General features: G+C 40.0%; 1 protein-coding gene and 1 non-coding gene across 2 annotated transcripts in view; one reads left to right on the top strand and one right to left on the bottom strand.

Moving 5' to 3' along the window:
* Positions 1–24,895, bottom strand: part of PRKN (parkin RBR E3 ubiquitin protein ligase) — a 1,208,049-nt gene that overhangs the window by 905,986 nt on the left and 277,168 nt on the right. The window lies entirely within an intron of this gene.
* Positions 12,602–12,709, top strand: LOC111726194. The gene has a single exon (XR_002774033.1). It is a non-coding gene; the product is annotated as a U6 spliceosomal RNA (small nuclear RNA).

Raw genomic sequence — 24,895 nt, 5'->3', positions numbered from 1 at the left:
CTAAACTATGAATGCCTGAGCCAATGTGGAATTTCAAGTTAAAGCCAGATGGTTCTTGGCTAAGAGGGGGGAAAGAAAACAAAACATCATGTATTTGGAAGAACTCTTAGTAAAGAGATCCCCGTCTCAGTGTGGTAATCATCTACTCCCTTTAGCAAGAATCATTCACATTCTCATCTGCACTCAGGTGCACTTTCAAATGGAATACTTTCTGTCATGAAATTAAGCTGTACCTACATAAACTTAAGGTAGGAGAGAGAAATAGAAAATCTACCCATAATTGTTCTTTTTTTCTTTCTGCTTATAGAATAAAAAGACAGAGAAGAGAAATTTAAAGATTAAAAAGGCAAATGCTGAAATAATCCCACAGTCTGTTTTTAGTGAATCATTCCTCAGGGTTTCAGGGCACTGTTTCTCTTGTTCTTCCTGGGTTCCAGGTTTTCAGTCTCATTTCAAGATCTTGCAGAAAAGGCACAAACCAATTATCAAAGAGAAAACAGCATTCAAATTAGTGGCCATGGCCAAATGTACATCTGATGTATTTTGAGTGAGGTGGGCCTCGAGGGCCTTCCCACAGGCCAGGGGTGCTTATTTGCATCAAGAGCACCGGCATCCTTGAGAGTGAGTCCCATTCCTATTAACCCAGTTTATTTTAAGACATGATTATTCGAGCTTTCATCCACTATAATTGTATTTTTGGGATAATAAGACTGGTGAGGCCAGTCATCAAGTGCTTGTGTACAACAAAATTCAAATGGTTTTTGTTCTGCCTGGCATGTTCAAGAACTGCTAAATGAGCTTAAACTTGATTGCAAGAAGGAATAGAACACTCTGAGCGAGAGGTCAGCTGAGTAGCTTAATATAAAACCAGATACTTAAGAATCTTACTCTTTCCATATCCGAAACCCAGAGGAGCCTCTCATAGAGCATTTGTGGTCACCGTTAAGGTGGTTCTTCAAAAATGTCCCCCAGTAAGACCCAGAAGGAGATCCACACTCAGACATCTTTGCGGGACCCCGGCAACCCACAGAGCGGCCTTGTTCCTTTAGGGAAGCTTGGGAATAAGCCAGGGCAAGAACTCAGGTGAGAAGCCACCTTTCAAGTGTCTGCAAACAACTGGCAGGGCATTTATTTTAAAAAATTGAAATAAATTGTGGCTCTTTATTCTCTAATCTCTCCTTTTCTTACAAATTTTGAACCAAGTAGATGTTTTCCTTGCATTTCTCCCAGAGGTCTAAAGATCTCTGGACTATATTCGGCCTAAAGTTTTGCTTGACCACATGGTATTTAGAAAATGCTGAATTTGAGTGCCTTTGGCTGGGCAAGCTATGAAGATAGCTGGTTGTCAGGATTTACAAAGGTCTTGTCACTACATGAGTCATAAAATCCCATTGCTCACATGGTTTCTATAGGCTGTGTGTAGGAATCCTCAATTTATCATCCTTTTGAAAGGCCCAGATCCATTAATTGGAAATTTTCTTGTATTCAGCAGTTACATTCTCTACTTGTTGTGTGCTTTGAGGAGATTAGAAGGGATATGAGAAAGATATTTGGCATGATTTCTCTTTCTCTACCCCTCAAGGCTAAATAAATACCAACTCAACTATCTTCCTACTTTGAGTCCCTAAGTCAATCTCCCCTTCAGGAAAAGGCTAATCCCCTAACCGCCTCTCCAGTGCCATTCTTACCCACTCTCCTCCTCCTGCCATCCTGAATGCCTTCCCTGCAGGCCACCCACAGCCATCCACTTATGAAGCCAAAGGTCCCCTAAAGAACTCTGCAGACTGAGGCTTCACGGGGTCCTCAGTGGCTCTTGGGAAAGATGCATCTTACCTTCCACCATGATTATCATAGGACATGGTGCGAGCAGGTAATGGATTTTAAGGAACTTAAAAAATCACTTATGTAAAGAAAATGGAAAAATGGGACATTAGGATTCAATTTAGTAGACTTACATAATATCTGCTTTTATTTCAGAAACACTTCTTCTGAGGTGGCCAGACCTCACTCCTGGACAGGGAGCTTAATTCCAGAGTGAACTAGTTGCTCCAGTCTGAGGGAGACAGAATCTGAATGCTTTCCTCTAAATAGAAACCCTGAAGGGCTCACTTGTGCATACAGCTGTCAAAACAATTCAATATCTAGAGATAAACAGAGTGTAAGATGCCCACTAGTAACTGTGCTGGAATGCAACATCTTCTTAAAATTAAGCTGCCATATTCTGTACTTTATAGAGTGCCCTCAATTTTAATATTTCATCTACTAGAATATTTAATTTGGCACTTTGTATAGTAAATAGTGAATTAAATGCTTATGTGGCTTATTAGGGCAAATAATTCAGAATAAAGTATAACGATAACATTATAATATGACATGTCATCAGTTTACAGAAGAAATTTCTCAAAGGAACACAAAGTTCTGAATACATAAGTATTGGTATTATCATAGAGAAAAGCAAATATTCATCACTCATTTAGGGAAGGAAAGGTACACCACTGTAAAAAGTTTAAAACAAGGGTAAAGGAAGTAAGTGTCAGGAACAGGAAGAATCTCTGGCCACCTGTTCTCAGGTCAATGGCCTCCCCTCCATCCAGCCTACCCACTCTCGCAGCCTCTCATCACACTCACACCATTTCTCTGCCTTCCTTCTTCCCTGGATTCCCCTCCTCCCTCACGCACACTGTGCCCTCCAGATTCAGTCCAGCTCTTGAGCACATCTTCACCAGCCCCCACATGAACTGCGGCTGCCTAGCTCCATCTCCTCCTCTCTTCTCGAGCTACCACAGTAGCCTCCTGACTCGTCTCCCTACCCCTTTCTCCTTCCATTTCAATCCACTGTTCAGGTACATCAGGCTTCTCCATGGCCAGAGCCATTTCAGAAGTATTAACATACAACCGTGATTATCAACATGGCTGCAGCACCTGCAAAGACACTCTCCATCATCCCGGCATGACAAGCCCTCTGACCTCCTCTCCAGTTGACTGCCATCTCTTCTCCAATGGCTGCTTTGCTCTTACTATTGAAAACATTTCCAAATAGCCAGTTTGTTCTCCATGAAAACACAAGAGAAGCAGTGTGGGGTAGGGGAAAAGAGCAGCAGCTTTTAGATAGCTGTTCAAACACTATTTCTATCACTTGGTGATAGACTCTTGAGAAATACTCCTCCCTGGGCTTCAATTCTCTCTACTATAAGTAAAGTTGATAAAGTCTTCTTTGCATTGTTTTCAATTTGTCAATTTCAATTGACACTTGAGCCTGTCACCCTCAGTGAGTGGGAGATACAATAATGAAGATATTTCTCAGGGAAGAAGATAAGTGGTCAAGTGTCTGTATCACTGGATTCAGGGGCAGGAAGACTCCCTTCCTGGAGGAGCTGCAACAGCCAAGCTGACAGTCCAGCTGTAAAAATTAGCACCCTGGTGCAGGTGCGGGAAACTCCCGTGCATTGAGCATCAGAGGGGAGCAGCAGGACAAGGGGCCTCCCCCTTCCTCACATTCCTGGATAACCCCACTGTGCCTCTTCCTCTGCGGAGAGTGTTTGCATCTTTGACTCCCTACCTCAACAACCCCCTGTCCTTTCCTAGCCTGGATCACTCCGCTCAGGTGGAAAGACAATAGGCATTGCCCTAATAGTCCCAAGTAGCTCCTGAAGTTCTCCTTAATCACCCCACAATGCCACATCCTCGTGGCAGGCAGCAATAGGAGTGAGAACTCTGCTTTTCAATCCTATTTCTACAGCTATTGTTGCCCTCCTCCCTGTCAGCACTGTAAAAAAAATTTCACAATTTCTTCCCTGTCCTGATTTTCCTCACTCGATTTCCATTTTTGCGATTAACTGGCAGCTGCCTATTACCTTATACTTTCTCTCTCTAAATGATACTTTTAGTAGCAATTTATAGCTACCTCCAAAGTGAACTTGCCTGTAATATAATTACATCCACTTATACACCCATTATAATTATAGTGACTTAAAATCCCATCTGTGGGACAAAAAAATGTTTCCATTTCTCATGTTTCCATTGTATATAAGCTGTCCTTAAATATTAGAGGCCCCAATACTCTCAAAAGGAGAGACTATCTATAATAAACAACCCCTACCTCTCGACATATGCCTCAGTTAAAAGTGATGTTTTTACCATTAAGCACTCCTTTCTGATTCTTTCATTAAAGTCACAAGAAATAAAGACCTAACAAACAGTTGGGTGGTTGAAGTGAGTGAGGCCTTTAACATTCTACACTGACCATTTATATATAGGGAGTCCCAAAAAGTTGCCAAAAATTTTATAAAATATTTACAAAATAATCTCTGTATATTGGCCACCTCTTTGTAAAATTGTGTAAGGGATAGTTCGTAGATAATGTTTTGTAAATAAAGGTACACTTAGCTACAATTTCCCATTGTACCTATGCATGATAACTTTAGGAATGACTTTTGACACCTGTATAATCCTATTTTCAACAAGAACTTTTTACCCAAACAAAACTTGCAGGAATAAGAAAAAACACATTCACTGTTTTTTTTTTCTTTTTCTCAGATAATATTACACAGTAGCATATCTAGGAGGAGACACATGCAGGGATCTCCCAGTACTGTAGATCACATTGGGGTCTAACTGTCAAAAAGTCCTGGATATCTGCTTTCTGAAAAAGGAGCGATATTTGAAATTTTCAATTAAATTTAATTTTCCATAACTAAAACTACATTTGTAGTTTAACCTATAATCAGTCATGCTTCCCCACTTTAGAGGTGAAAGTGAGGTTAAATGAGACCAGATTTCATAAATCACCCGTTGATGCTACTGACTCATTACCCACCTCAGGCAAAACAAATAAATCCTAAAAATCAGGCAAACTAACAGGAACCTCATAGAAGAAACAACTCTTAACTAGAAATGGAAACCCAATTATATAAATTTGCCAAGGAAACAATAATGAAATCTTTGGGAAAATATGCAGGAATACTTCAGAGATGTGGGTTCAGTTCCAGACCACTGCAATAAACTAAATATAAAGCAAGTCACACAAATTTCTTTGGTTTCCCAGTGAATATGAAAATTATGGTTACACTATACTGTAGTCTATTAAGTATATAATAGTAGCATTATGTCTAAAGAAACAATGTATATACCTTAATTTAAAAATAACTTATTGCTAAAAAATGCTAATAATCACCAGAGCACATAGAGAGTTACAATCTTTTTGCTGGTGGAGGGTCTTGCTTTGACATTGATGGCTGCTGACTAATCAGGGTGGTGACTGCCAGACTGGCGTGGCTGTGGCAATTTTTTTTCTTTTTTTTTTTTTTAGACAGAGCCTCAAGCTGTCACCCTGGGTAGAGTGCTGTGGCATCACAGCTCACAGCAACCTCCAACTCCTGGGCTCAAGCGAGTCTCCTGTCTCAGCCTCCCAAGTAGCTGGGCCCACGGGTGCCCGCCACAATACCTGGCTATTTTTTGGTTGCAGGCGTCATTGTTGTTTTGGCGGGTCCGGGCTGGATTCGAACCCACCACAGGTGTATGTGGCTGGCGCCCTAGCCACCTGAGCCACAGGCGCTGAGCCGGCAATTTCTTTATAAAAAAAAAAAACACACACAGTCAAGTTTGCTGTATTGATTGGCCTTCCTTTCATGAAAGATTTCTCTATAGCATGTGATGGATACTCTTTGACAGCATTTTACCCACAGTGGAACTTCCTTTCAAATTTGGAGTCAATCCTCTCAAATCCTCTCAAAGCCACTGCTTTATCAACTGAGTTTACGTAATATTCCAAATCTTTCGGTGCCATTTTAACAATGTTCACAGTGTCTTCACCAGGAGATTACATCGAAAGGAACCACTTTATTTGCTCATCCAGAAGAAGCAACTCCTTATCAACTCAATATTAAACATAAGACAGCAAAATTCAGTCACATCTTCCGATTCCACTTTAATTCCACTCCTCTGGCTCTTTCCACCACATCTGCAGTTACTCCATCTACTGAAGTTTTAAACCCCTCAAAGTCATCCACGAGTGTTGGAATCAGCTTCTTCCAAACTCCTATTAATGCTGATATTTTGACCATCTCCCAAGAATCACAGATGTTCGTCTAGAATAGTGAGTCCTTTCCAGAAGGTTTTCAAATAACTGTGCCCAGATTCATCACTATTCATGACAGCTACAGTCTTATGAAATGTATTTCTTAAATAACATTTGAAAATCAAAATTACTCCTTGATCCATGGGCTACAGAATGAATTCTACGTTAGCAGGCATGAAAACAATAATTACTCTTCTTGTAAACCTCCACCAGAGCTCCTGGGGTGACCATATGACTTGTCAATGAATCTTTTCTACCGAGTAGTAGTTCTCAACAGTGGGCTTAAAAAATTCAAAAAGTCATTCTGTAAACAGATTTGCTCTTAAAAAGGCTTTGTTTTTCCATTTTAAAGCAAAGGCAGAGAAGATTTAGTACTATTGTTAAGGGGCAAGGGTTTTCAGAATGGTGAGCAAGTATTGGCTCCAACTTTAGATGCCTGGCCCTAAGAAAAGAGCTTTAAAGCTTTCAAGCCAGACTTTGACCACTCTTCTCTATCAAAGTCCTAGATGTCATCTTCTTGCATAGAAGGCTACACTGAACAGCCATTGTTTAATACACATATAGCTAATACATTCATCTACACCAAACAGCTATTGTTTAATACACATATAGCTACCTTTGTCAATGACCTAAACCAGATATTCTGGATAATTTCTTGTAGTTTGTAAACCAGCACTTGCTACTTCACCTTGCACTTCTATATTATGGAGACGGCTTCCTTCCTTAAACTTCATGTTTCAACCCCTACTGGCTTCAAACTTTTGCAGTTTCTGCCCTTTTCTCAGCCTTCGTGGAAAGAAAAGAGGGCATTGCTCTGAAGTAGGCTTGGGCTTAAGGGAATGTTGTGGCTGGTTTGAATTTCTATCCAGATCACTAAAATGTTCTCCATATCAACAGTAAGGTTGTTTCACATTCTTATTTTTCGTGTGTTCATGGGGGTAGCACTTTTAATTCCCTTCAAGAACCTTTCTTATACATTCATAATTTGGCTATATGGCACAAGAGGCACTGCTTTTGGCTTGTCTTGGCTTTCAACCTTCCTTCTTTACTGAAAGTAATCATTTCGAGCTTTTGACTTAAAGTAAGAGAGGTGTGACTCATCCTTTTTTTAAACTTGAACACTTAGAGACTACTGTAGGGTTATTAACTGGTCTAACTTCTATTGTTGTGTCTTAGAGAAGAGGGAGGCCCAGAGAGAGAGAGAGACAAGGGACAGTTGGTCAATGGAGCAGCCAGAACACACACATTTCCCAATTAGTTCGCCATCTTATATCGATGTGGTTGTTGGTAAATCAAACAATTATAATAGTAACATCAAAGATCACCAATCACAGATCACTGTAACAGATATAATAATAATGTAAAAGTTTAAAATACCAGGTTTCCTTAAAGTTCATGTGCAATTTAAAGTTAGCTGTAACTTTGAAAGTATATGCAATAAAAAGAGTTTGTAAAAAGGATTAGAAATCTTGATGTCTCTAGTTATTTTATCTTTGAAAATTTCAGTTTTTGGAAATTTAACTTGAAAATTACTTATTTTTCAAAATCACTGTTGACTCATGGCTTCACTAGAAGAGAAAGTAAACAGTGTCCTTTGGTGGGTTGAACTAAAACCTACTGCTGCTGTCCAAAGAAGGTTTAGAACCCATTAGGAGAAAACACCACACGGGAATTCCATATCCAAGTAGATTAAGGTGACCAGACATCCCGCTTTTGGTGGGACAGTCCTGATTTTTAACATTTTGTCCTGCATCCCACAGCGTTTTTAAAAAGTCCCGATTTTTGGAAAGAATGCAGGACAAGCTTGGGAATAGAGGGACAACAGGAAGGGAATATATGGTTTTTGGCTGCTGAAAAGGTTAATGTAACTCCATTTGGGAATTAAGAGGTTAATGTGACTTCATTTGGAAATGAAAAGGCTAATGTAAACTCCCTACTCCCCTCCAGGGCAAGGTCACCCAGGTGGACCTGTGCCCTACTCCTTTGAGCCACGGGTGCCACCCTATACATAATTTTTTTTAATGTATTATATTTGTAAATTGTACTTATGCTGAAATTAAAAATATATATATATTACAATACTTTTTTTGTGTTCTATGAAAATTTTTGTTGCTCCATATAGACCAAATTTTTAATTAAGAAACCACCCCCCCACCCCCACCCCCTCCCCCACTCCCCATCAATGGTGTCCCGCTTTACCAATGTCACCTTAAAGTAGATGGAAAATAAAAAGACAGGTTCTGTCAATGATGAGCCATGGTCTGGTAGTTTTAGTGAGGAAAGTGTAGAATGTCATCAAGACGGGCATCACTAGAGCTGAGGCTTCCAAAGTCTACTATAAGATTCTGTGGACAAGACCTCACATGAAAGCGTACACAATTCAAGGGCCTCAAGTGTTATTAGAAGAGGCTCATGCACGACTAACGTCTGTTAGTGATTTAATGCAGCAAGGATGATGCATTATTGACTAATTCAATGTTCTCTGGTGAAGCAACATTCCACATTAGTGGCAAGGTAACCAGGCATAATTGCCATTTTTGGGGAGTTGAAAATCCACGAGTCTGTTGAATATGAAAGAGATTTTTCCAGAGTGCGAGGTATGCTTTGAAAAGTCCTGAGGCCATTTTTTTTTGGAAGGTGTGCTGTTAATGGTGATAGTGATGTAGAAATGCTGCAAAATTACTTAATTCCTCAGCTTAAACAGTTGGGACTGACAGAGGAGGATACAGTGTTTCAACAGGACGGTGCGCCTTGTCACTTTGCTTGGCATGTGAGACAGTTTCTACCTGAGAAATCCCCTAACACTGGACTGGAAGAGGTGAACCATTTCTTGGCCTCCGTGTTCTCCAGATTCAACTCCATTGGGTTTCTTTTTATGGGGACATAACTAATTTTTATTCAACCAAACCTTGATCTTTAGAAGACTTGCAAGCTAGGATAAATGATGTGATTGCTGGTATTACTGAAAATCAGCTTGAAAACGTTTTCCAAGAACTGCAGAGTCTTATTACCCTTTGTCTTAGTAATGACAGTGGACATGTTGAAAATTAAAAAGAACAATATAAAATGTAAATGTTTCTTCTTTCTAATCCTTTTTACAGATGTTTCTATCTATCATGTATACTTATAAAATTACAACTATTTTAAATTGCACATGAACTTTATGGACACCCTATACTGTGCAAAGTTAACACAATGTGATACAGAGACAAGATGTAAATGTGCGCTGTTGAAAAAAATGGCGCTGACAGACCTGCGTGATGTTGAGTGGCCAAATTTTTCAATTTGTAAAAGATGTAGTATTTGAGAAGTGTGACAAAGTGAAGCACAATAATATGAGGTATGCCTGTAATCCTGCTAAGTATTTATCACACATGATATTTCTTAAAATTATGCTATCTGGTAGGTATTACATTTTTCTATTTTACAGATGAAAAACTCAAGGTTCAGAGAGAAGAATGAGTTGTTTAAGAACATAGAGTAATTAATTACCAGAGACAGGACTACATCATTAGCTCTTAAGTCTTTATTTTCCACTGAATACCCTCCCTGTGCTTCCCTTTCACTACTTTGTCTCAAATTTCATTAAAAAAACCTATGTTTGTATCACAGTTAAGTTATAAATAATTCCAAGCATGGTATTTTTTCCCTTTATCATGGAATTTAGTTCATCCTATTTAATGAGGACACAGAGAACCATATCAATGTCTGAAAAAAATGACAGAAAATGCCATAGAAATGCTTATAGAATTCACGTAAAAGTAAAATATGAATTACCTCTCCACTCCCTTAAGGGACTAAGTAATAAATTAAATTTCAGTCACCACTAGGAATGGTTGCACGCCGCCTCCCTGAGATCATACAAACGCACCAGTTATCTGTAACTCAACTGCACCCTGCATGTTATAGAACAAAAAGAGAATGATTGAGCAACTTTTATACTTGCTACTGATTCCAGTAATAAAAAGAAAGATAATCATCCATACACAGCACCACAACGTCTTTCTCTGTTGCTTATTAATAATCATCACCTGACACTATCCTAATGGCTCACAGAGCTAATTGCAGCGACGTTCACCCGTTCACCGTTCTCTTTGATAAGCCCCACGACCCTGAGGAGGGTAGCATCTGTTAGATCTGACCTACCCCAGACATCTAGTGTGACACCTGGGCGTTTAGATAACTCAGCTGCGCACTATTTCAGCAGGTCCCCGCCTCTCTCCTCTCTCATCTGCACAGACCGTCCGCAGGCAGCGGCCGTGTGTGCTCATTACCCAGCCTCACGCAGGCATGACGGGGAGGGAAGGGGAGCTCACTGCCTTCTTCCTGCCTGGACTCCCATTCCGGCCTTTTTTTTTTTGTCTTTCACAGATTCCTTTGGGAAAATAAAGCAATACCTTGTTTTCTGAATAAAAGGAAATTATTTTTAATCTTTTAAAGCAAATTTGAATTTTAGTCAGTTTTTCTAACAAAATGTTTGAGATTCAAAAGTTTCTCAAAAGGGAACTTCAGATTATATCCATGTCAAAATAAGTATAAGATAAAATATTTCCCTTGCCTTACTGAGAATGGCAAACTCAATGTAATGTGAAAATCAATTTTTGTAAAGGATTATTTTAACTCACCAATTGTATTTTAAGAAAAATTATGTGCTTATGAAGATGGAGAATACATACAAATATTTCATTAACTATTTCCTGGTGACTCTCAAGTATTAAATGTTTGCCTGACTTAAATACATTAAACTCCATGCATGATGACTACAGCTAACGACAACACATTAGATTCTTGGAAAAGGTTAGGATAGCAGGTATTAAATGGTCTCACTACAATATAGCAACTATATGAGGTGCTGCTTTTCATAATTAGCTGGATTTAAGCATTCCACAATGGGTATACACTTCAAAACCTCATGCTATACATTACAAATATATATAATTTTATATGTCCATTTAAAAAAACAAATAAATTTGAAATTAAAAATTCAAACCTATTTCTGTATAGTTTTTTCTAAAATCTTCAAATAATGTTCAGTGAATCAAATATATTCACCTAATGTTGTTGTCTGTCCTACTAGCACAACATGAAAATGCCAGAAATTCCACTAAAGCTTTTGAGAAGTGAGTTCCCTTCATCTTGTCAACTCCTTGGGCAAGTAAGTCCCTCAAGCTTGGGCTGCCCATCCCTGGTGCTCCTAGAAAGCTCTGGATCCCCCATCATGTGATCATGTAGGTACTCACACAGCTATGCAGGCTCTCCCCACCTGGACTGGTTTCCTCCCTAGCCTGCCTGGAAAGCATGGAGTGCGAGCGCACATGTGCGTGTGTGTATGTGTGTGTGTGTGTGTGTGTGTGTAAGGGAGAGACAGACTGAGGTGCTACTATAGGAGGTGCCTGAATTCATAGAGAGACAGAAAGACATGGAGCTTAAGACAGAGAAAGATTGGAGGATTATACTAAGATTCCAATCAAAATCTATCATTTTATAGTTTCAAACTCAAAACCTGTTTTGCATGATAATGTTTTGTTCCTAAGCAGACATACACTATGTAAAATTACCCTGAAATATGTATAGACACTTTGCAAATATGGTAATATTACATCCAATTGTTTCACCAAGACACAGTCATGTCTTTTCTAAGTGATGTAAATGCCTTGTATTCTGTGTTCACAATTTAAAATGGAACTTAATTAAAAAGTCAATTTGAGCATGCACCCTCAGTATGGGTTTGGTTGTTTATTGATTTGTAGGTTACATACAAGTATCAATATACTAGCATGCATATTACAAAATATACTAAAAAACATAAGTATTAAAAGGGATGATGTCACTGAAATAAACACATTTTAAAAGGTATCTAAAGAGCAATAAAAACTGAAAATCAAGGAATTCCGAATTAAGAAAATAAAGAAAACAATGTTATCATGCACTTTTTCCCCAACCAAGTATTTAGTAGAAGGCTGTGATCATTTTTATGCTAAAGGTTATTGTTTTGAACAAAAGCTTCATTTTTTTCCTTAGTGATACTTCTTGAGCTCAGTTTGTAAACATTTTCCATCTGCTTGCAACTAGTCCCTCAGATGACTGGCCAGGGTGTGTGCCTCAAAGTCTAAAGCATGAACTGAAGACTTAAGTTCTCATATAAAATGCAACAGAGCATTTTATCACGGAAGCGCCACACGCATCTGAAACTGTGCTCCAAGTATCCTTAGAATGCTGCTGCCTCACTCTCTTGCAGGAAAAGCACAGGAGGATGAATCAGGTATCACCTGCTGGGTGTGAAGCAGTTCATCAGGTGGGCCTTGGCCAGCAACTGCTCCAACAAGTACTAGGTCTCAGCCACTCCACACCAGACTCCTGTTGAGTGCTGGGGACACAGAGCGAATGTGACAGATAAAGTCCTTGTAAAATGTACATTCTAGTGGGGAAGATGGAGTCAACAACACAAAGCAGTGAATTTAGGGAGATTCATAGGTCAGTAGCCACAGTGCTATTTTAGGAGGCATCTAAACTCATCCAATTTCTGTGCTTGCTTCGGCAGCACATATACTAAAAACTGGAACGATACAGAGAAGATTAGCATGGCCCCTGCGCAAGGATGACACGCAAATTCGTGAAACTCATCCAATTTCTGAGTGAAGATGCTCTTCAGGCCACTTCCCTGGACCACAGTCCCAATGAGCTGAGTTTCAATACAGGGCAGAAGGTGGTCGTGACTCAGCAATGCAGGGCTAGGCCAGGCAGGGCACCTACTAAGGGATAGAGAGCTGCCAGACACCCTATCTCTCTGCTCCCTACACTAGGGCCCAGTTTCCCAAGACACCCAGCACGATGGAAGCTCCAGCAGTCGCATTAAATCTCTGTAGGAGTAGCAATTACAGACTGCCCTCAATGCCTCCATCTGATGAAAAAGGCCAAAAGTCTGGAAAGAAAATGAAAGTTGGAGTGTTCCTTCTTCTGCTTTGTCCCCAGCAGGGTTTAGGGGCATCTGCTCCAGTCAGTCCCTAGAAATTTGATGACTCAGATCCAGAGGTGACTACTGAGCAAAAGGCCTCCCAGGACAGGTGAGTTAACATGGCTGCTGACCGGTGTGGAGCTTCTCTGTGCCTGGCGCTGCATGGGTGCTGGGACAGGCCACCCTACTTGACTCCTACCCTCTTCTCCAGTGACTGCATTCCATGCTCCAGAAGCCTCTTTCTATGCTTCTGGGACTCCAGAAACCAGCATGGCACTGTCAGGGGAGACCCAGCCTGATGGATGGAGGGCCTGATATGTGAGCCAACATATAAAAGTCCTGAAAGACACCCCCCCCCATCCAGCCCAAAGTCCCTGAAAGCCAGGCACCAAGGCCAAGAGCCCATGCTGTTTCTTCTGCCAACCCCCACAGAAAGCCTGGGATCTACCTCCTACCATATTCATATTTAAATCCTTTGAGTTATTCAATCAAATAATCCTCACTCTCAATGCTTAGACATTATATGTAAATGAAGAGAAAGTGAAATGCTAAGTCCTTCCAGACCTGTTCTTGTTTTAGGAGGGTTCATGGCCCCTGTCAGACTTCAGGCTATTTGGAGTTCTTCAAGTAGCTTCCTGCCTTAGGTAGGGGGCCAGAGTGGTAGTGGTGGGGTATGGGGAATTCACCAACCCAGACAAAGGGTGACTAGAGTATGGCTTAATCCCTTTGCCTTCCCAGGCTCAAGGAGAAACTAAGGAAGGGGAAGAAGCCCCAAAGGAGAGCTGGCACACGGTGAGCTTGGGTGACGAGGAAAGCTCCTCTCCCCAAACTGTGCTGGCCATGGGAAATAATCAGCAATTCTTCATCTAAGAATAACCATTGCTGTTCAGAGTACCTGATTGGAAGTGAGGCATTTCTAAGTACTGAATAGCAATTTTTAAAGCATTGCACGTTGGCAAGCTCATTTAACAAACAAACAGAAAGAAAACCTACACATACAGCCATTTTTCACTCCCTCTATCCAATCTAAAAGGTATCCTATGATTCATTATAATCATTAAATAATTTTTTGTGCATTGTAGCAGGTACTTGGCAAAAGCACGCTCATTTACCTCACACAACTATATAAACGAGATATTAATACCCTCAATTTACAAATAAGGAAACAGAACTTCAGAGAAGATAAGTAATTTATCCAAGATTATCCTCCTAATAAGAGATAAAGCTAAAATTCAAGCGTGAGTCTCTCTCATTGGAGAGCTTTCCCCACTACTCAATACCAAACTAAGCAAACTGCCTAATTCCTGAGCTTCCCACTTGTTTCTCTGTGCTGGGGTGACACTCCCTGGGCCTTATCACAGTGTTTCCCACACTGGCAACTGGCTTTTGTTCGTCCAACTGTGGCCAGACCTGGAAGATTACCTCTCACTAAACACAGAAAGCCACACCCTTGGAGCCATCTGCTTATGCCAGGTTCAACAGGTACATCCTGCACATCCAGGCTAATGAGACAGTCAAAATCATTTCTTTTATTGACTAAAGTTGCCAAAGTTCTGATGGAGTATGCCAAATGAAACTCCGTCCTGTGGACCCAAATTGTTTGGTGAGGCTCCATTCTCACAGTGCATGCCCATCTGTTAGACTCTCATTCTGGGCCAGTTTCAGGAGGAAGATTCATTCAGCTCTTGGAAAATTCAGAGGGACGTATCTGCCAGATGCTGGCCAAGTCAGCAGGGTTAGACTGAAGCCAGCAAGGCACCAGACGAAACCTTTACTGTCTGGAAGAGTGAGCACCAGGGTTCCCAGGAGACAGTGGCCGTGCTTGCTGCTTCACTCTGAGAATATAACAGTGTTATAGAATCAAGGAGCCCACGCCACTGTTTTTCTTTTCTGTTTTCTTATTTTATTTATTTATTTATTTGAGACAGAGTCTCATTTTGTCACCCTCAGTAGAGTGTCATGACATCACAGCTCCCAGCAACCTCCAGCTCTTGGGCTTAGGCAATTCTCTCGCCTCAGTTGCCAGAGAGCTGGGATTACAGGTGCCCGCCACAACACCCAGCTATTTTTTTGTTGCAGTTTGGCCAGGGCTAGGTTCGAACCCACCATCCTTGGTATATGGGGACGGCTCACTACTCACTGAGCCACAGGCACCTCCCTTCTGTTTTCTTATTAAAGTACTATTTTATTATATGCCATTCTAATTCAGTGTAAAAACATTCATTCTGTCTTTGATAATTGCTTTCTAAAAAATTAAATCTATTGATCAAATAGTAAAAATATGTACCTAAATTTCTTAAAAATTCATTTATATTTGTTCCTTCCAAAGCTTTTGACTTTTTTTGATACAGATGACAAATATACTATATATAGATGACAAATGATTATATTGCTAAGGTATATTTACTATCATATTAGTGTTATTTGACTATTCATTAACATAACTTTTCAGCAAAATTTAACACTGTTTTTATGGGACAAAGTAAAAAAAGTACAATATATACAACCCATAAAAACAGAAGTTAACAAAAAACACACTTTTAGGGAAGAAGAAATCAAATAGTACAGATTATTCTCAACAAATGTCAATTATCCGATGAGTACCACGGACATTTTCTTTTAATTAAAAATAATGGATTTTATTAAATCTTTTTTTTAAAAGTACTGTTATAATTCCAAGGATATTTTGGTGAAATCTTGCTGTTAACTTATGCAAACATTGTTCTAGCTGGTTGGATGTGGAACTAAAAATGCTGAAATAATTATTTCAGGTAGCTTCAGAAAATCCGCGACGTGAGCTCATTCTGGAAGATAATTTCCTCACTATGTGTACTTGGCAGCTGGGCTCCCACATCGCACACTTCCAGGCTCCTTTCACACAGCCCCTGGTGCTCTGCCTGGAGAGACGGCAGGCAGCAAGATTCACTCTTCTTTTCACATACTTGTAAAAAATCTTAGGTTAGTGCTAAACCTAAGATTAGTGCATTACTTGAAAAACGCCGATATGTTACATTTTTCCTGAGACTAAACATTGACAACTCTAGGATTTAAACAATCCACTTGCCCAGGATTACGGATTTCAGGTACTTTGTATATCTTTATGATACTGCCCACTGCATTTTAACAATCTCCACTTGTCTTAACACCACCATTCATGACGTTTCTTTTGCACGTTATTGTCAGCTCATGAATGAGTTTCTTGGGTGTACGCTCTCTTCTCATGGCTGAGGCATGGAAGAAAAGCAATATGCCTAAAACCTTTCATACAAAGAGCTCTCTTGCATTTGAGATCTGCGTTCTAGTTACTGTTCATCTTCAAAGGTTACAGTGCCGTCTTGTCTGCTCAGGCCAGAGGGCCTCACAATCCAGGCCTCGCTGACCACACAGAGCTAGCCGGTAGGTCAAGGAAGGACTCACTGCTTTCACAAGTCAGTGGTGGTGGGGCACCCAGTGTGTGCTCTTCACGGGTGACCATCCACCTATGTACGAGCTGCTGTAGCCGTCCTCCTGCTCTTATCTGCCTGCTTTAGTGACTCCATTGTACCTCTGATTCTGTCTTGACTTAATCCTCCCTTTGCTCAAATCTAGTCCAGCAGATCCACATTCCTGTTCTGGCAAAAGACAGTGTACTGCCACTTAGAATACAATAACGTATAAAGCATTTATGGGTGAACCAGGCAAACCATTGCCATTAATAACGACAAAGCATATCGTCCAACATTTGTCCAACATTTGTGACAGGGTGGACACAGTCACTATTTCTAAGCCCTTCATTTGGTCTAATGCCTAATACTATATTGATGTCAACCTGTAAGCTCCTTGATATAATTTTCTCATCTTATGGACTCAGCTGATCATTGCTAAAATAGAAGAATTCTATTAAAACTTGCTCTTTATTTCTATTACCTGAAAAGATATTTGTATCTGAAAATGCACCTTTGATTTTGATTTAACTATGCCAACATGTATGTTTGTTTCAGGATTATATCTCATCCAGAGTCACTGCTGACCTGCCTCTGACTGTCCATGTGGTCCAGCATCTTGACACTTTGAAGATGAAGGTACCATCACACAACAATTCCGGGAATGCTGGTTCAGGCTCTGCCAGCGCCTTCCCTAAGAATCCTCTTTTCACTCAAGCTGGCTCCAGTATTCAGATGACTGTATGGCAGAATCAAGTGCTAAAGGGAACCAGATAACCTAGGGACATCAGGTGAGGCTGGGAGATTCTGAGATGACAGGAAAGACATTCTAAGCTTCGTACTGAACCCATAAAGACAAATCCCTGAGAGAGACCATAGAGATGCACTTTTACGTACACAATCTTATTTACTCCCACGTAACACTATAGACCCATGTAACTGAAATGTCACAATATAGAATCTAGACAATCTATGAAGTCCTTAAATTAGCTGGAGGCCTTCAACAGGGCACCATGGAAAGAATAAATGACAGGATTTTACATACAAAACATCTTTATTTTGAGACGTATGCTTTTGTTCACTTAAAATAGTGGTATGACCCCAGGGACATAATAAATGCCGTATTTTTTTCCTCCTAGAAAACAGTTAAGAATCTACTTTCCTACAACTTAGAAAATAATCCCTTAAAAACACTTTAAGAAGTCTTTCATGAAAATTAAATTTATCTCTTAGGAAGTAATCCTTTAAAAACACTTTTTAAAATATTTAATTAAATTTATCTGGGAATTAAGATTAAAAATTATTGGTTGCTCACTAAACCATATTTTTTTTTGGACATGACTATATGGTCATTTGATTACCAAAGATATATGAAATAAGGAAGTTTATTTGTAAGCCTTTTGAAATTTTTTAATATAGTCAATATAATGTCAAAAGTACACTTATATATGCAGTTGTTAGCAAATCATCATATATTTTCATAAGCTTTCAATATAAATCTAGTTTATATTTCCTAATTTTCCATAATATTAATACAATTTTTTACATATTTGAGGAATAATTTCTTGAAACCTAATGTTGAGAACATATTTGTTTATAATATTTTTTTCCATTTAGGACCATAGACATTAGGTAGTTCAGACAAGGTTTAATTCCAAAAGGTCCTCTGCTACTCTAGGGTGTTACCTTCCAAGTAAGATAGAGTTTTGCTTTCCCTTAGAAAGATCTGGGCCAAAAATGAATACTTACTTTTATGAGTTTCAAGTGTGATACAGAAATCTGTATTCCTCTAAATTATCCTTATCATGGAGTTACTACTGATTGAAATGTTTTTAAGGTTAACTGAGTACTCAGTGGAGTCCTACCAGATCCACTTAGTCATCACCACAAGACAATCTACGTAGCTGCAGTCTATGAAGGGGGATCTTTTCTTTTTTCTTTCTGGAGAGAATATTTGGAACTCTGAAAACAAGCCATCATAGTGCCACTTAGACAAAAGTCTTCCCTGTAGAAACCTTGTTTCATATAAACATGAAAGTCTTCCCTGTAGAAATGATAACATTTCTGACTTACCCCAAAACCTTATCTCACAAAGTCCCAGTGAAATATATTAATTTTGCTTTTCAAAAAAATCCCTGAACATTATTACTTTTCTAAGAGGCACTGCCTCTATAAGGCAGTGTAAATTCTACACCCAAGAAATGGAACCCATCACTTTAGGGAAATAGAAAAGTAGCCTGTAAATATTACTATGGTTAGGATAAAACATTTTTAAATATTCATTATGTTTGAAGTTTAATAATAGTCATTTGTTCCCATTTTCCCAGTGTAATTAATTGGACACTAGATGCTATATGTGGCCCTGTAATATTGGCATGAATGCCAGTGGTGCTTTATTTGCCTTAATGCCTGTTTGCAGTAGAAAGCTAACAAAGCACTACCTGAATTTGAGGGTGTTGAGCCACCATTTAAAAGATTTATTATCTCAAGATCACCTAAGTAATTTCATTACTATAGAAAAAGTTGTCCCCTGGTGAGGCATCTAGGGCCATTTTGTGATAGCTAGTCTTCAAAGCACACCTCAGTGATGCACAGCTCAGCTCTAGGAATTCACATTTTTTCATAATCCCTTATCAGATAGAATTATGGTTGGCCCTTTGTGATCAATAATACAACATGGGGCTCTATTAATGTTTGTAACTTTAAGGCTAGACCATAAAAAGCAATGTAGCTTCCCCTTGAATCTCTGGATGTTCAAGTCTAAGGGCAGCCAGCCATCTTGCCAAAGGGACACAGAAACTACCTTGAAAATCCCAAATAAACCAAATAAAGAAGAACTGAGGGCCTCAGCCAATAGCCAGCACCAATTAGCTACAGGTACATTAGAAGTGGATCCTCTAGCTTTAGTCAAGTCTTCAGACATCTATGTCCCACCACCACTGCATGAGACACCCAAGTCAAGAATTTGCCCAGCAGTCCTTCCAAAATTCCAGACTCACAGTAACCACGAAAGATAATACATGACTATTGTTTGAGGCCATAAATTTTGGAACAACTTGTTACGCATCCATAGAAATGAATACAAGCCCAAAGTTACATGAAAGTCTCCTTTATTTGCTCATATTTGTACAAAAGATAATGAGGGAAATTCATGTGTCAAATACCTACTGTTACTTGGACTTGTGAGGTTGAGCAACTCAGATGTCAAGGGTACATCTCTTAAATATGTAATCCAGAGTTAAGAGCTGGCTCTCACATCTAGTCTGTCTAGCTAGGCAGACATATTAGAACATTATAATCTAAGACCTAGGTTATTAACATTTTCTCAAACATAGCATTATCCAGTGTAATGACTGTCTTGCTCACTAGACTCTAAGTCTAGTGGACACTGTGCTGTATCCATTACATCAAATATCAGTCCTGCTACATAGTGAGTGCTCATTGAACGACTGATTGTTTCATACATTAATAATTAGAGACAAAGATAACTGAAGCATTAGATAAAGTCATGAGTTTGGGAAAAGGCCTTAATTTCAGTTAAGAGTTATTGGTGCAAAGCTCTTCTTTTCACCTTTAGGCAGTTTCCAGCAGGCTATTGGGCTATTTTCCTTATATATGTACGGAACCAGGTGATCTTATAGAAGAGCTTAAGAATGTTTGAAAAGGGAAAGTTTATTTGGAATGACAAGTGACACAAGGCTTCAGAGTGTTTCAGAATGTCATGCTGGTCTTTGAGCAAAGGCTGCAGCTATCTTCAATACTCGTCCTCCTCGTCTCTGAGGCACACAGAATATTGGACTAGCTTGTTGTTGGGCAGGCAGGTTACTAGTTATGGCTAATGATGTGTGAGTGGAACAATGGCTGTCATCTCCTACCAAAGCATAAGATGTAAGAGCTCAAGAGTTCTGTTTCCCCTGCCTTGTAGATTGTGGGAACACATCAAGGTGGGCCTGAGGGACAGCATCAATCAGACCCATGTTGGACTTGTACCCAATGCAGAAAACAAACCTTTGGTTGTGTTAAGGCATGGGGATACTCATGTATTTGTTACAGCAACATTGCTTTTTTTTATGCTGACTGATAGACAAAGGCCAGAACAGGATCTATCATCCTCTCCCAAAAAGTATATACACATAGACGCACACACATATTAACAAGGCAATCATATTTAGTGTGTTTTTACTTGTCCATAACTCTTTCTCTCCTCCCCCCTCTTTTTTTAATAAGAGAAACTCCACTGGCTTCTGAGAAACCACAATTCTGCTATATTTAAACCATATGGCTCAAGTAAGGATAACACAGCCCTTACACACACACAGATACAAAGGGATAGGTGCTGATTAGGGTATAATCCACACATTACATCCCAATGGCCTGAGTGGCAGAGGTAGGACCTGGGATGCAACCTAAGACAGTCCAGTAAGGGTTATTTCCATGACTTTTGCCAGAATGATTTGCCCCCTCTCTCTGTTTCCACTAGGCTTGCTAAACTGGTAGAATGTAAGCCTGAAGCTTATGGTGGCCTTTCTGTCACCAAGAAGATGCAGCCTGCTTAATGAACTAAACTCAGAAAGAATTGCTTAATTATCGTTGAATAATTCAGTGAATTCTCTTTATTAGCAAACTGTTCAAGAAGCTAAGAAAAAGAAGCAAACTCAGGAAGATTGAGGGACAGATTTGAGATGAATGAATCTAGTTTGAGTACCTAGATAAAGTCATGTCCTAGGCCAATGTTAATGCCAAATGGAAATCACAGAAGATAGCAAAAGCACTGATCATGAAAACATTATGAACTACATCAGCGTTCGGAGGAAAAAAATCCTAGTCTTGAAAAGTACTACAAAAAATATGGAATAAAAAGATTGTGCCCATATCAAGCTATGATAAAAGAAGATGGAACTATGGTTAAACATATATGAATAAAATAACCCTAAAAAAATTAAAAAGAAATATTGAGATAAAATCAGAAATTGGTGCTTTAACCACAAAAACAGCAAATAAATTAAAAAGCTGGTTCATTTAATGAACTAATTTAAAAGCTAGGGGAAAAACCTATACAGATGCTCCTTGACTTGCAATGGGCTGTGTCCCATAAATTCATGGTTAAGATGAAAATATTATAAATTGAAAATGAATTTAATACATCTAACCTACCAACCATCACAGCTTAGCCTAGCCTACTTTAAATGTGTTCAGACACAACAGCCTATGGTTGGGCAAAAGCATTTTACAAAAAGCCTATTTAATAATCAAGTGTTGAATATCTCATGTAATTTATCAAATATTGCACTGAAAGTGAAAAGCAGAATCATCGTACAGCTTCTGGAAGGAAGATGTCTCTGAATGCACATTGCTTTTTCACCATCACAAACTTGAAAAGTCCTAAGTTGAGCCATTGTAAGTGGAGCACCTGGAATCAATAAACTATAAACTTCAAGGTAATATAAACAAAGAAAAATGAAAATAAGGAAGACTGGCAGATATGAAGATAATAGGAACTTATTAGTAGAAACAGCTACTTTGCACAATTCTTTGTAAATTAATAACTTCAATTAAATAACCGCATAAGAAAACAGAATTTATCAAAACTGAGTCAAGAGACAAAATCTAAACAGACCAACTTCCATAGAGGTAAAAATTTTTGTTTTGACAAATTTTTAAACCAGGTTTAAGCAAGCTTTAGAAATCATTCTGAGTATTTCAAACAACCGTGTCGTTCCAACAAGCAGCATCATTCCACATTTTCCACCATGTACAGGCACAGAGAGCTGAGGGAACTACCGTCCATTCCTACTGTCCTGCAAAAGGGGCAGGCTGTGTCCCCTTTCCTGCATCTACTCACTGAGTCCTACCCCCTCTCACTCTGGAGGACACTGGCCTTCATTGCCTTGGGGTATAATATTCGTTAGGGCAAGGGGGGGGGGGGTGGACATCAAAATAACATCTTAAAATGTATGTCCACTCCGCCTCCTTTATTTGGCCAAAGCGCTATACAGCAAAACACAAAAAGCAGGGGGCTGTGTCTCTTCCCGTCCAGTGTGAATATTTTCTACTAAGAAATAAGGGATATTTGGGCCAGCATTGGATGTTTTGAATGCAGAAACCCATGATGACCTCGTACAGTCTCAAACTTTAAATACCATCTGGATCATACTCCCAGATTCCTGTCTTCCCCCCTTGCTCTACTCTCAACATCACAGGCAGAATTCTCCTTCTCAGCACTGGCTCAGAGCATGTCAGTAAAGTGAGATGCTTCAGCTCCTCACAGGGCTCAGCACCATCTGGCCCCTTCATCGCTCAGAGCCTGGCTGCAGCTTTCCCGCCCGCCCACTCCAGCCTCCATGGCCTCGTCTCAGGCGTCGGCCTCCCCTGGACCTTTGATCTTGCTGCTCCTTTTACCTGACCGCTCTCCCCCAGCCTGGCTCCCTCACCCGGCAGCTCCTTCCTCAGACGCCTTCTTGCAATGCGGTCCACCCACATCACCTTATTTAGAACTGTACCATCCACTTCCTATCCCCAGCATGTTTTATTTTTATCTATAGAATATATCACCATCTGAAATACTATGTGTGTATTCTGTGGATTTGTTTTGTCAGTTATCAGCCTTTCCCCTTTAAAAGGATGTTCTAGGAGGGTTAGATGGCTGTTTGCCATTGTGGCTGCAGCAGTGACCCCAGTGCCCTGTCTAAGGCACTGTTTAGTGTAAACACCTAATTGGTGCTCAAAAATAGTTATTTGAGAAACACAGAATGATTATATTCCTAGATTCAGGGTTGTGGGGAGAGAGCAGCAGACATGGTGCCGAGGGCAGCAATGGACCCCGTCCCAAGGCAGCTGAGATGCTTGGATGGGATGGGAGGGTGTAGAGGGAATGGAACCATAATGCCGGGGACTGGGACAATGTGTCAAGTTTTGTTGAAAGAAGGCAAATATTAGAGGAACCTTTACCACTGTACAAAACTGAGAGCAGAGGACCTGGGGAGAACTGGAAGAGGGTCCTGAGGTGCTGCTTGAAGACAGCAGGCTGGGTACTGCCTTAGCCACTTGTGGCCAGTGTGGGCGTCCTTGCTTTATTCAAAAACCTACACAATTTTTACTTCTCTTTGTTCTCTACCTCAAACTCCTGGTGGCCAAGGCTCCACTGTTTTTTCATGGCATCAAACCACACCACCCACCTCATCAGGGTGCCCGGTATTCTGGCAAGTGTCCCCTTTGTGATGGATTGAGTAAAGACTGGTTGGTAATTTGCTGTTTCATTCATCAGTTTAGAAATAACTGCTCATGAGCAAAGAGCCCAGTGCTTCCTCCCAGGGATACCGGGAAACTGCAAATACTTCAGAGTATGTCCTTTAAGAGTCAGTTTAGTACAGACACGTTTTAAAATATGGCAAAGGTTGGAAACCAACACTTAAGGTTCTGTTTTAAGTGGATATATAAAAACACAGGGTCATGAAATATCATTAGCAGTACAGAATCAAATGCTTTTCTTCATAGGTAGCCGTATAAATAGAATTAAAACCAAGGACTAGCCTCCATTATTAACGTAAGAAGTGTCAGTTTGGGGTTAGATAAACAACACCGTCCCTTACAGAGAGTAACACAAATGTTGCAGAATATGCCGGCACATGGAGTGCCCTTTTGAGGTGAGCTCAGGCACTTTTGAAACCTTTAAAAGACAACTCAGAAAGGGACAAGGCAGCCTGTTTTGACACTTGTATATATTCCAAGAGACATCAGTTACTATTTCCTAAACTGTTTAAGCCTCTAGTTATAAGCTAGATATCCTATTTTCATAATGGCAAATCTCACATAAAACAAACAGCTTTCCAAAAACAATCTTCGCCTAGTCAGAGCTTCTCTACCCAGACCAAGCATCAGATCCATCTGCACAGGCCTTCCTAAGTCTTCCTCAAACATGTTTTTACTTTGGTATAAGCCTGAAGGTACAGTAAATAATCATTTGAAGGTCTTCTATAGTCAAGGCTTTGAAGATTAAAAACTAAAAGAAGAAGAAGATAAACTCTGCTCTCAAGGATCATCTACAATGATGATCAATAGTTGGTGGTACATAGTGACACCAGGTGTTACAGACTGAATCAGGTACCCTCTTCACGTTCATATGCTGAAGTCCTAACCCCCAGTACCTCAGAGTGTGCTACATTAAAGGACAGGGCCTATAAAGAAGAGTTTAATTAAAGTGAAGTCATCAGGGTGGCCCCAAACCCAGTATGACGGTGTCCTCAGAAGAGGACGAGGTTAGGGCACAGGAAAGACACTGGGGACAGGGACACCAAGGAAGGACCATGGGAGGAAGCAGCAAGAAGGCTACTCCTGTAGACCAGCGGGGGGCCTCAGGAGAAAGCAGACACCTGCAGGCCAGCAGGGAGGCCTCAGGAGAAAGCAGAGTCCTGCAGGCCAGCGGGGAGGCCTCAGGAGAAAGCA

This window comes from Otolemur garnettii, unplaced genomic scaffold (genome assembly GCF_000181295.1).
Source record: "Otolemur garnettii isolate 467f Iridium unplaced genomic scaffold, OtoGar3 scaffold00056, whole genome shotgun sequence".
Classification (NCBI taxonomy): Eukaryota; Metazoa; Chordata; class Mammalia; order Primates; family Galagidae; genus Otolemur; species Otolemur garnettii.
Note: the sequence above shows the minus strand (reverse complement) of the source record. Positions and strands in the feature narration are given on the sequence as shown.